The 13,689-nt window shown below is 38.2% G+C and overlaps 1 pseudogene; it reads right to left on the bottom strand.

The window, feature by feature from the left end:
- Window positions 1-546: 546 nt before the first annotated feature.
- On the bottom strand, window positions 547-2,254 carry LOC100345593 (small ubiquitin-related modifier 2 pseudogene; annotated as a pseudogene).
- Between the last annotated feature and the right edge of the window lie 11,435 nt (window positions 2,255-13,689).

Below are 13,689 nucleotides of genomic sequence, written 5' to 3' on the forward strand. Positions count from 1 at the left end.
ATGAGCATGCCACTCATGGAGAAAAGGGGTATTTTCACAGAACCAGGATTTTTCCCCATTCCATCTCCATTTGATGTCAATCAAAACATACCATTGGCCATTTCGTTTAAAAAAAAAAAAGAAGGCGGCCGGCGCCGCGGCTCACTAGGCTAATCCTCCGCCTAGCGGCGCCGGCACACCGGGTTCTAGTCCCGGTCGGGGCGCCGGATTCTGTCCCGGTTGCCCCTCTTCCAGGCCAGCCCTCTGCTGTGGCCAGGGAGTGCAGTGGAGGATGGCCCAGGTGCTTGGGCCCTGCACCCCATGGGAGACCAGGAAAAGCACCTGGCTCCTGGCTCCTGCCATCGGATCAGCGCGGTGCGCCAGCCGCGGCGGCCATTGGAGGGTGAACCAATGGCAAAGGAAGACCTTTCTCTCTGTCTCTCTCTCTCACTGTCCACTCTGCCTGTCAAAAAATAAAAAAAAATAAAATAAAATAAAATAAAAAAAATAAAAAAAAGGAGAGAAAGAAAAGAAAAAATGCAAATGCTTGTGCACATACACCAGTTACTTTATGTACAATAAAGGAATGGGGAGGGGAAATGAAAAAATAGAGACTATGCTGCAGTAGTCAGGGTGTGGTGGAACCCAGTCGCAGTTTTCTGGCTGAGAATGTGTTCTTAGTCTGAAGGACAGAGTTCTGGAGTAAAGCAGCGGGTTCCCTTTTCAGTAGACACCGCCCGTCTGCTGCTGGAACACATCAATCCTATCTTCGTCCTCCATTTCCAACTGTGCAGGTGTGTCTGATTCATTGATTGGCTGCCCGTCAAATCGGAATCTGATCTGCCTCATTGACAAACCCTGTCGTTCACAATAGGCTTTCATTAGTTTACTAAGTGGTGTATGCCTCTTAATCTTAAACTGCACCACAGAACCATCCTGCCCCGCCACCTTCAAATTAATATGATCGTTGTTCTCAGTCTTGACTCCTTGGGCTATTCGTGGGCCATGGCGAGCGCCGGGGTCTCCTCAGCTGCCGCTTCACAAAAGAGGTACCAGGTCCGCACCGAACGCGCACACAAGCAGCACCAGGAGCGGCAGAAGAAGGAGGTGGCAGCGGTGCCCCACACTTGATTTCTACAAATATCTATTTTAAGTTTACTTTACATTCTTAAGATTAACCCTACACTAAGTAATGAGTTCAACAAATAGTATGAGGAAAAACACTGTTTCTCAACAATAGAGACAAGTGCTGTAAACAATCATTGAATCACAAAGCGTCAATTTCACTCTAATACATTACATTTTATGTACTCTATTAATTACCATAGAGTTGGGAAAATATATGGTATCTATCTTTTTGGGACTGGCTTATTTCACTAAGTATAATGGTTTACAGTTGCATCCATTTTGCTGCAAAAGACAGGATTTCATTTTTTTTACTGCTGAGTAGTATTCTATATATAAATAAGTGATATTCCATAATTCCTTTATCCAGACATTAGTTGATGGACATCTGGGTTGATTCCATATTTTGCTGTTGTGAATTGAGCTTCAGTGATGTGGGAGTACAGATAACTCTTTCAAATGCTGATTTCATTTTGTTTGAGTAAATTCCCAGGAGTGGGATTGCTGGATCACATGGTAGATCTATTTTCAGATTTCCAAGGTATCTCTATACTGTATTCCACAATGGTTACAACAGTTTACATTCCCAGCAACAGTGGATTTTCCCCATATCCACACCAGCATTTATTGTTTGTTGATTTCTGTATGAGAGTCATTCTAACTGGGGTGAGGTGAAACCTCATTGTGGTTTTGATTTGCATTTCCCTGATGGCCAGTGATCCTGAGCATTTTTTCATGTCTGTTGGCCATTTGAATTTCTTCTTTTGAAAAATGCCTGTTCAAGTCCTTTGCACATTTACTAACTGGTTGTTTGTTTTCTTGTTGAGTTTATTGAGGTCTTTATAGATTCTGGATTTTTTTAAATAAAAAACTTTATTTACTTAGAAGCATTCAGAACATCAACAAAACAGCTGCAACTACATTTTTGCAATTACAAAGTGGTATTTAGTTAACAGAACAACAACTATATGGTATAAGCTGCCTCAGAGACAACTCAGGATGAAAAAAACTACCATCCCCATGTATAACTAATTTGTGAGCCAACAGGAACCTGCTTTAAATTCCTATGCCAATTTACAACCCCCATACTCTGCCGAGCAAGTTTAGTGGCTATTGAAAATACCACCAGGACAGAGTTATCTAAAGACATATTCAGTAGTAGTGTGTTAATTATACAAAAAAAGACACTATACACTTTAAAAACAAATCTTACACAGCCTTTCTTTTCAATTTTTTTCTTTGAAAGGAGTGATTTGTGTACAGTGGGGTTAAATGCTTTATAGAAAAAAAAACTGTGCTAGAACCAACTTATTCATCATCTTCACTTTCTTCTTCATCTTCCTCCTCCTCATCATCCTCTTCATCTTCTTCGCCTTCTACCTCTTCCTTCTTTTTCTTGCTTTTTTCAACCCTGATGACTCCCTTTTTTGCTGCATCAGGCTTTCCTTTTGCTCGATATGCCACAATATCCTTTTCATATTTTTCCTTCAGTTTGGCAGCTTTCATTTCATAAGGCTGCTTGTCATCTGCATGTGTTATTCCACATCTCACCAGTCTCTTTGCAACATCACCAGTGGATAGAACAGCATGTTCTACTTTAATTTTTGCTGGGGTCATGTGGTGTGTCCGTGTTTGTGATGTGTGCCCACATCTTCCACACTGATCCACAGTATATTCACTGTGGTTGCCTCTCTAACTCTACCCTGAGAATGTACTTCCTACACTTTTTTTTTTTTTTTTAACTATTGACCCATAGCCTAGAGTAGTACACCATTTGCTATTCTGCTATCTTGGAATCCAAACAACATTCAGTCATTAAAATCTTACAGAAAATATCAGCACTGCTTAAATGTGATGAACATTCTAATGCATGTGAGATCATTTGGGAATCTGTGTTTAGCAGAAAATAAATTTCAATAATGCATCATATTAACACATTGAGGAAAAATCAGCGCACAGAAAAGATTTGACCAAATTAAACTGTCCTTTTTATTAAAACTCTTCTCAAACTAAGAATTATAGGTAAACATTATTCCCTAATTAAAGAAGGTACCCAAAGCCCGAGATCATGCCTAATGATAAAACATTAAAAGCATTACTTTTTTTTTTTTTTTTTGACAGGCAGAGTGGACAGTGAGAGAGAGAGAGACAGAGAGAAAAGTCTTCCTTTGCCGTTGGTTCACCCTCCAATGGCCGCCGGGGCCGGTGCGCTGTGGCCGGCGCACCGCACTGATCTGAAGGCGGGAGCCAGGTACTTCTCCTGGTCTCCCATGGAGTGCAGGGCCCAAGGACTTGGGCCATCCTCCACTGCACTCCCTGGCCACAGCGGAGAGCTGGCCTGGAAGAGGGGCAACCGGGACAGAATCCGGCGCCCCGACCGGGACTAGAACTCGGTGTGCAGCACTGCAGGTGGAGGATTAGCCTAGTGAGCCGCGGCGCCGGCTAAAAACATTACTTCTAAGATAAGGCAAAGACCAGGGTTCCTGCTATCACTTTTACTGGACATTTTTGTCAGGGCAGCAGGGGAAAATGAAGTATGTATTTTAAAAGGGAAAAATGCATTCAATATTATTCACAGCATATTTTAAATGTAGAAACATCTAAAGAATGAATAATTTATCAAGAAGACTGGATATATGAATCAATGAAACACTTCAATCATATTTTATAAATTGGCTACAAAGAGAAAATAGAATCAAACAAATATAACCTTTTGCATGATATAAAAATGACATGAATAAATTAATTAAAAATAGGTCAGGAATGGGTTTTTGGCATAATAGTTAATATGGTGCTTGGGATGCTTGTGTCCCGTATTGGAAAGCCTAGGTTTGAGTCCTGGCTCTTCTTCTCATCTCACTGTCCTGCTGATGCACACTTTGGGAGAAAGCAGGTGATGACCTGAGTGTTTCGGTGCCTGCCATTCAATGGGGAGACCCTGATTGGGTTCACAGCTCCTGGACTTGCCCTAGCCCAGTCCTGGTTGTTGCAGGCATCAGGGGAAAGGAGCTAGTGTATGCAAAGGCCTGTGTGTGTGTGTGTGTGTGTGTGTTTTATCTTTCAAATAAGTTAACCAAATATAAATTTAAAAACATGTGTGACACTAATGGGGATAAAATACAAAATTTAACGGAACAGCATTAAGACCAAAATCTCAGTAAATGGAAAGACACATGCCGTATTTAAGGATTAAAATATATAATAACTATCAGTTTTTTCTTTAAAACTGTGAATTCAGTATAATTCTAGTAAAATTTTTAAAAATTTTTAGTTTTTTAGTCTTCATTCTGTTATAGAATTTGACGAACACACTGATTCTAAAATTTAGACACTGCTGCATTGAGAAGCAACAAGTCCCAAAGGGCTAAATGATTCCTGAGTAAACTTGCCCTATTGAGATAATCTGTAAAGAAATATTATAAAGCTATATTAATTATCAGTCAACAAACCAGATGAGTACTCTGAAACAGAAAAAATGTATGTGCCTTAATTGATGATGAGTTTACATTTCATGTGTTGGTGATGCCATCCTTTCAAAGAAAACCTATTGGAACAGTTATGGGGAAAAGTAAAATTGAAGCTAAATATAAATAGAAAACAACTTCCAATTTATGTAATGATATAGAATATGCTCATAAATTAAAATGCTTTCTAAAACAAGACTCACAAAATGCATGAAAGAGTACATTAAAATAAAGATTTACTAAATAAAAGTAAAAAAATAAAGAATTGCTCAAAACATTCATAAAATAAATAAAAAGATAGCTATTTTGGAAGAAGGTATTTGCAATGCATATAACTGACAAGGGATAGACTCTAAAATATATAAAGATATTTAAAAATCAACAAGAAAAAGGCAAACAATCTTACAGTATGCACCAGAAGATAAAAGGAGTGTGTGGGGGTACAGGGTAGATTGGGAAAGCCAAAAGAAACATTTCACTTGAGAAACAGTAATTCAGAAAATATATGACATTCAATCTCATTAAGAGTCAGAGGAGGGGAAATTAAGAACTTTACGGGAAACTAACTCATACCCACTAGATTGGCAAAAATTTTAAAGCATGAGTATCATGTTCTGCCTAGTGCACAAAGTCTCCAGATCACTATGTGATCTTGGTGGAAATGTAAATAGGAACCCTCACTTCAGTGATGTTATACGTTTTCCAACTGAACTGAAGAGGCTCAAATCCTATGACTTATGAACTCCACTCTTGTCCTTATTTGCAAAAACCACAAGCACATGGGTATGAGGAAATATGTGTAAGGTTTTTGGATGCACTATTTATTAAGAGCAAAAATCTGGAGGCAACACAGTGGTAGACTGAATAAATTTTGAAATATTCATATAATAGAATATTAAGCAGCAGTAAATCAATGAGTTATAACCACACTGCTGACAAATCTCAGGAGCAAGAATGCCAAATTCAAGATTTTGCAATATTTGATAATTCCATTTATATTCAGTATTAAGCTATTCAAAAGTAAACTATATGGGAGTATTTTCAAAGTTTTGTGGAAAATGGAACTAAAAGATGGTGATTATTTTTCTGAAATCCATGCATAGTTTTTTTTTTCCATGATGTGCATTTCCATGAACTTTTTGAAGGCCCCTCATATACTGTGGTTTTTTTTTGTTTTTTTTTTTTTTTTTTTTTGACAGGCAGAGTGGACAGTGAGAGAGAGGGAGAGAGAGAAAGGTCTTCCTTTTTTGCCGTTGGTTCACCCTCCAACGGCCGCCGCTGATCCGGAGCCAGGAGCCAGGTGCTTCTCCTGGTCTCCCATGGGGTGCAGGGCCCAAGCACTTGGGCCATCCTCCACTGCCTTCCTGGGCCACAGCAGAGAGCTGGCCTGGAAGAGGGGCAACAGGGACAGAATCCGGCGCTCCGACTGGGACTAGAACCTGGTGTGCCGGCGCCGCAAGGCGGAGGATTAGCCTAGTGAGCCCAGGCGCCGGCCCATACACTGTTTTTAAATACAAAAGTACTTGGTAACTATTTTAAAAATATGTTTGGCAACAATACAGAAATATGATTATGGTTATTGGGATGTTGGGAAAACCCAGGAGATGGGTTGGGACTGAAGAAAAGCATTTAGGAGACTTACAGAGTGATAGTATTAATGTATTTCTTAAACTGGGTTATAGGTAAACATTTTTTGAACTGCTACATGGCTAGTTTTGTACTTTACACATAATTTATATTATTTGTGTGTAACTGTGTAATCAATATTTGATGAAAATGATTTTTAAAACTATCTCCCTACAAGTGCTGTGAAGAAAACTCATATTCATAATATGTTAACTGGAGAAACTTAATAATTCATTTCCCATGACGCATCCTAGGGGCTATCAGAGTAGACTTGATTTCTTAATAAATCAATCAAAGTGTAATTTCTTTTTTTATACTTTTTCTTTTTTAAAAGATTTATTTATTTGAAAAGCAGAGTTACAGAGAGGCAGAGGGAGGGAGAGAGAGAGAGAGAGAATGAGAGAGAGAGAGATGTCTTCTATCCACTGGTTTATTCCCCAGATGGCTGCAATGCAACGGCTGGAGCTGCGCCAATCCGAAGCCAGGAGCCAAGAGCTTCTTCTAGGTCTCCCACGTGGGTGCAGGGGCCCAAGCACTTGGGCCATCTTCTACTGCTTTCCCAGGCCATAGCAGAGAGCTGGATTGGAAGTAGAGCAGCCGGGACTCAAACTGGCATCCGTATGGGATGCAGGTAGTGGCTTTACCCACCACACCACTGTGCCAGCCCAGTGTAATTTCTTACAAATCTTTTTTTCAATATAAAGATTCTCTAACTCTCCTAAGTCGTTTTTGGTGGGAAAAAAAGGTGAGCAACATGATAATGACAGCTCAGAATTCGTCACTATTTTTGACTTTCCTTAATCTCCAGATTACTGTAAGGACAAAGATTAAGATATCCTGAAGGTAAAGCACAGCTTGATGTCAGTGAATTTGTTGTCTGAAGAGATTTCAAGTTTAAATGGAATTTATTTATAGTGAGTGTTAAACGGGATTCACTTACAGACATCCTGAATCTCCTTTTGACTTAAGTCACCCATTCTTTCCATATGGAGATACTTTGCTGATTCTCAGCATTATAAACCATCTAGCATTATAGCTTTATTTTACAAAGTATTAAATAGGAACATTTTTGTCCAATGCATACTTGGACTTTTTCCTTCTCAGTTTTATATGGATTCTTACATTTTTCCTTACTAATATTACCTTAATTGTTCCTTACTTCAAGGAGCTTATCATTTATAACTCTTTCTAAAGGCAAAATTGCTGACCAAGGAGTCACATGCAAGATTCACTTAGCTATTGCTTTTGAAAGTTGCTGCTGCCTTGTAGAAATCAGCCTGAGATTAACTGTGGGGCAAGCAGCAGTTTTTGGTGAAGGGTTCACCTATTACGCTCTTGTGTACATAGGCTTCGTTTAATGACTTGTCCAGAATTCAGCAGGCTAGTGAAGAACAGTGAATGTTTCAGTACCAGTTTTCAACTTTCCTTAAATTCAAAGACACAGTTTTTAAAACTAAAGAAAAACTGTTACATTATTTTAAATTCAACTGCCTTAGAAACTTCCAGTAGTAAATGAACTTACGTTATTAATACGAAGAGTAAATCTGTTCTCCTTCATCCCCACGCTCCATTCTATGTTTTAGTTGTATTTATGCCAAAAAATGTTGGCAATCTGTACATCTTCTCTTTAATAACCTCAAAAGTAAATAACAAAACACAGCCTCCATGGTTGTGTGGCTGATTTTGCAAAGTATCAGTTCATGGATAGCTCTGATAAAATGTCCCTCAATTTTCCTATACACTTAAGGAAAGCTTTGGAGTCCTTCCACAATGTGTGTGTGTGTGATTTCTAAATTGGTACTATGTTACAAAATGCAAATTTTCAACAAATGTAAAATGATATTTAGTGGGCCCTCAGCATCCTGAAATGACAACTAGAAAAGGTGGATAGAATGTTCCAAAATTTTCTTAAAAGCATAAGTGAGCTGAAAAGATAGTGAAGAATCATCTGGCCAAAATTCCAGACTAAATTCTACATTCAGACTAAAAACTGCTTTTGCCCAGAGGGTATTTGAGTATTGAAAGAAATATCTGTGAAGCTGCACTGTGGTTTTGGCAGCCTTCTACAGCAAGGGGACAGACTTTGGAAAAAATTTCTACCCATCTACAGTCCAAAAAGAATATACCCTCAGAGTAAGGGTGAACTAGAAGTAAAGAAGAACTTGTTTAAAACAGACAATAGAAAGAGACCCAAGAGAATTCAGAATTGAAATTAATAGCTATATATTACAAAACTACCTGTGCTTATAAACTGAAAATAAATTTTAATAACAAGTTTAAGAAACATAAAATTAAGCCGGCGCCGTGGCTCAATAGGCTAATCCTCCACCTTGCGGCGCCGGCACACCGGGTTCTAGTCCCGGTCGGGGCGCCGGATTCTGTCCCGGTTGCCCCTCTTCCAGGCCAGCTCTCTGCTATGGCCAGGGAGTGCAGTGGAGGATGGCCCAGGTGCTTGGGCCCTGCACCCCATGGGAGACCAGGAAAAGCACCTGGATCCTGGCTCCTGCCATCGGATCAGCGCGGTGCGCCGGCTGCAGCGTGCCGGCCGCGGCGGCCATTGGAGGGTGAACCAACGGCAAAGGAAGACCTTTCTCTCTGTCTCTCTCACTGTCCACTCTGCCTGTCAAAAAAAAAAAAATAAATAAAAAAAAAAAAAATAAAAAAAAAAGAAACATAAAATTATAATAAAGTAATACTGATTTTAAAATAATTGCATCAATCTCATTTTCAAACTGGAACAAACCTTAAGGAGTCAGTGGAAAGATTTAACAACTGACTAGAAATAGTTAAAAGGAAAATTAGTGAACTGGAAGACAGGTTAGAAGAAACTTTTTTCAGAAAGCAGCAAAATAAATGGGAAATCAAAGGAAACACCCAGACACATAGAGGACAGATAGAACAAGAACAAGAGTAGGAACTGATTTTTGCAGTTTGTTTCCCGAAATGCAGTAGGAGAGGAGAGTGTGATTGTGCTCATAAAAGGGCGACAGCAAGGATCCATGTGTTGAAACTTCTTTACCTTCACTGGAATAAAGGACACACAAACAAAAACAGATAAAACTAGAAAATAGGAATAAAATCAGCACATTCTGAAATGTCAATTTCCTAGTTATGGCATGATACTATTGTTTTACAAAATTTTAACATTGAGAAAAAGTCTACATGATATCTCCATTATTTCATTTTTATTTTTTAAAATTTATGTAAAGGGAACAGGTTTCATGTAATTCATACACAGTTTTAAGAACAGAATAATTCTTCCCACCCTATCCTCCCTCCTTTTACTTCCTCCTCCATCCTCCTTGCTTTCTTATTTTTCTTTTAATTTTTACAATGACATATTTTCAATTTACTCTTTAATCACAAGGTTAATCCTATACTAAATAAAGAATTCAACAAATAATAAGTACAAAAACCACTGTTCCTCAGGAGTATAGACAGAGGTATAAACAGTGGTCAAATCTCAAAATATCAATTTCACTCATATACACTATTTTCTTTGTAATCTGTATATTAGTTACCAAAAATCAGGAAAAGCTTGATATTCATCTTTTTGGGACTGGTTTATTTAATTAAGCATAATGGTTTCCAATTTTATCCATTTTGTTGTGAAAGACAGGATTTCATTTTTTTGTATGGCTGAGTATATTCCATAGCATATATATATATATACACACATATATCTCACAATTTCTTTATCTAGACATCAGTTGATGGACATTTAGCTTGATTCTATATCTTAGCTATTATGAATTAAGCTGCTACAAATATGGGGCTACAGATTATAACTATATCTGACATTTCAGTTATTTCAATAAAACGACAGTTGAAAGAAAACATGGTTAATAAGATAGAAAATGCAGAAATCTCAGGCAGAGAGAAAATATTAAACAATGTGGGGCCCACACTGTGGTGTGGAGGGTAAAGTTGCCACATGCAGTTGACAGAATCTATTAGGGGTGCCAGTTGGAGTCCTGGCTGCTCCACTTCTGATCCAGCTTCCTGCTAATGTGACTGGGAAATCAGTAGAAGATGGCATAAACCCTTGGGCCTCTGCACTTTTGTGGGAAGCCCAGAAGAATCTTCAGTTACCTAGTTTTGGATTGGCCCAGCTCCGGCCATCGCGGCCATTTAGGGAGTGAACCTGCAAATGAAAGACTGCTCTCTCTCTCTCTGCCTCTGCCGCTCTGTAATTCTGCCTTTCAAATAAATAAATTAATCTTAAAAGACCAGTGCATTTACCAACAGCTATAACAGCAACTAAGGACATTCAAAGTCATTAGAATAGGCCGGCGCCGCGGCTCACTAGGCTAATCCTCCGCCTAGCGGCGCTGGCACACCGGGTTCTAGTCCCGGTCGGGGCGCCGGATTCTGTCCCGGTTGCCCCTCTTCCAGGCCAGCTCTCTGCTGTGGCCAGGGAGTGCAGTGGAGGATGGCCCAGGTGCTTGGGCCCTGCACCCCATGGGAGACCAGGATAAAGCACCTGGCTCCTGACTCCTGCCATCGGATCAGCGCGGTGCGCCGGCCGCAGTGCGCAGGCCGCGGCGGCCATTGGAGGGTGAACCAACGGCAAAAAGGAAGACCTTTCTCTCTGTCTCTCTCTCTCTCACTGTCCACTCTGCCTGTCAAAAAAGGAAAAAAAAAAAAAAAAAACAAAACAAAAACAAAAAACAACAAAGTCATTAGAATAATAGTTTCATGGATGTAAGATAGATAACTAGTGTTGTAAGATTCCAAAATGAAGATAAAATAAGGACAACTCCAAATAAATAGTCTCTATCACTAAAAAGAAATTCCGAAAGACTGAGCTAATAAAAATAGAAATGATCGCACATGGGAAAGTTGAAATGTGTAAGTATATAAAAAGAAAACAAAGTGATACAATGCTAGTTTGTAAAATCTGACTAGATAATATACATACATATGTATACATACATATCAGATACAAAAGATTGGTAGCATAAACAAAGTATAGAATAATTAAACTAGCTAAATGGACCAGAAAAGAGAAACTAAAGAGTCACATATTTGTGAACATTAGGTTAAGCAGTGGAGATCAATGTAAAAGAATACTTTAAAAATAAATGGCACAGTAAGAATTGGATCTCTACTTCACACCATTGCATAGGTGAATGAGATACTAAACAGGCAAAATGATAAAACTTTGGGTAATACATTCATGACATCTAAAAAGGGTAATATTTCTCAAATAAATGTAAAAAATAAATAAGATGTAAAAAAGGGAAATGACCAATAAAGATAACCATTATAAAGACTATCCTTCTTCCAAAGCTACTGTGAATATGATTAAAGATAAGCCACAGAATGAGATAATATATTTGCCAATAAAGAAAGGGCTCACATGTGTAGCATATGGTAAACTACAAATGTATAGGAGGAGAGAAAATTCCACAGAAAATATGAGAGCACTTCTAAAACAAAGATGCTTCTACAAAAAAGGAATCAGAAAGATCATAAATCCTTGTAGAACTGTTTAACCCAATCAGGTGATTGCTTATTAGTCATATGGAGATAATATACTAACCCTTCCCTAGCCTGTTCTTCCACTAGCCATTGCCAGGTTAACAAAAAATTCATGCACAAAACACTAAATAAGAAAACAATTCAAAGTTAAAACAGCTCAAATCTTTTAATGGAAATTTCCCAAATCATATTCATATGACAAGAAAGAACACGAAAAGTGCTTACCATCACCGTCCATCAGGTCAATACAAATTAAAACCACCAGAGTGTATGACTACACGTTTATTCGAATGGCTGAAAATAAAAGTTTCAACCACACTGAGTGTCTGTGAGGTTGCAGAGGATCTAGAACTCTTCATACACTGCTGGAAGTATTGTGAAAAATTGCTTTTAGAACACTTCATATGTATTTTTGACTCTGGAATTTAACATGTCACTGAGTTCACTAACATGTAGATTTTAGTGTTTTGTTTTGTTTTGTTTTTCATTCTCCTTGTTGCTATTCTCTTTTTGCTATTTTCCAGGGGAGAAAGGGAGATACTGGCTTTCATAGCCATATTCTTACTGGCACCTTTCCTTACATATTTAGGCATATCAATTAATTTTAAAAGGCTTTTTATAGGAGTCTTTTGGATGCTAAATTTTAAGTGATTATATTGGATTAAATAGTGCTATAGTATAACAAAAATTTTCTTACACTACTTCTTATGAAAATTAATCTGACCAAATTTACTCAATAAGGGTGAATATTTATAATTAGAAAAATGAATCATAAAGGAAATCAAAGCAACTCTGCCATCCTAACTATCATAAATAGATGCAAAATTATATAGATATTCTCACTCAGGATATGTACTTTAATGTGTTTCAGGGGACACCCAACATTTACCCCATTACAGAATTCCCAAGAGTTTGAGATTGCCCACCAGTCTCCTGGGGGCTAAGGATTCATCCTTATAATTTTCAGGGTAGAGCTGAGTGTGTGCTCTTATGGGACAGAGCTAAAGTTAAATTCTAGGTATTGACCAACAAAACCTGAATTTACTGGGCCCTTAGGAATGCCTTTTCTCTTTTCCAATGATAGATATTAGATATTTTATGTTTGATAAAAGTACTAAATAATGGTCTCTTAGAAGCAATTTTGTTTCTGTAAAAATCATGTTTTTTTCAAGAGGCTTTTGTTGTTGTTGTTGTTGAACGACAATTATCTAGAAATGCCCAACTCCATTCCATAATCAAAGAAAACTCTGGATTTTCTGTTTTATCATCCTGAACTAGTTTTTTTTTTTTTTTTTTTTTTTTTTAAGATTTTTAAAACTCTGAAATGCAGAGTTCTAGGAGTTGAGGAGGGGAAGATCTTTCATCTGCTGGTTCATTCCCCAATGACTGCAGTGGCCGGGGCTGTAGGAGGTTGAAGCCAGGAGCCTGGAACTCCATCTGGCTCTCCCATGTGTGTGGCAGGGGTCCAAACATGGGCCAGCTTCTATTGATTGCTTTCTCAGGCATATTAGCAGAAACTAGATGGAGGCAGAGCAGATGGGACTCCAATTGATGTTCAGATGGCACGCTGGTGTCACAGGTGGCAGCTTAGCCCTCTGCGCCACAAAGCTGGCCCTGCTGCACTAGTCTTCAGAAGATTTATAGACCTTAACTCCAAATGGTGTTGTTGGGTAAAGAGTTGTAGGGTTGCATACTTCGACAAAAAATTTCTTATTTCTCAGAATAATCTTATCACAAGCAGCCTTTTCTTGCTACTTAAGATAGTAGTCAGCTACTGACCTGTATCTGAATATTCTAAAATATGCTTCAGATAATAGGCTCATCCATTTTAATGTCTTTCTGAATCTGTTATATTTACATTATTTAGCTTTTTAATAAAAAAGAAACTTTGATTCAGAAAATAAAAATTCACATAATATGCTGTTATACTATTAAATCATTTTTCTGCTTCCAAATACAATAGACTCATTACCTGTTTAAGGATCAAATTGGAAGATAATAATAGCTCCAC

The sequence above is a fragment of the Oryctolagus cuniculus genome, chromosome 5 (genome assembly GCF_051225735.1).
Source record: "Oryctolagus cuniculus isolate XC-2025 breed Fujian yellow rabbit chromosome 5, ASM5122573v1, whole genome shotgun sequence".
In the NCBI taxonomy this organism is placed as follows: Eukaryota; Metazoa; Chordata; class Mammalia; order Lagomorpha; family Leporidae; genus Oryctolagus; species Oryctolagus cuniculus.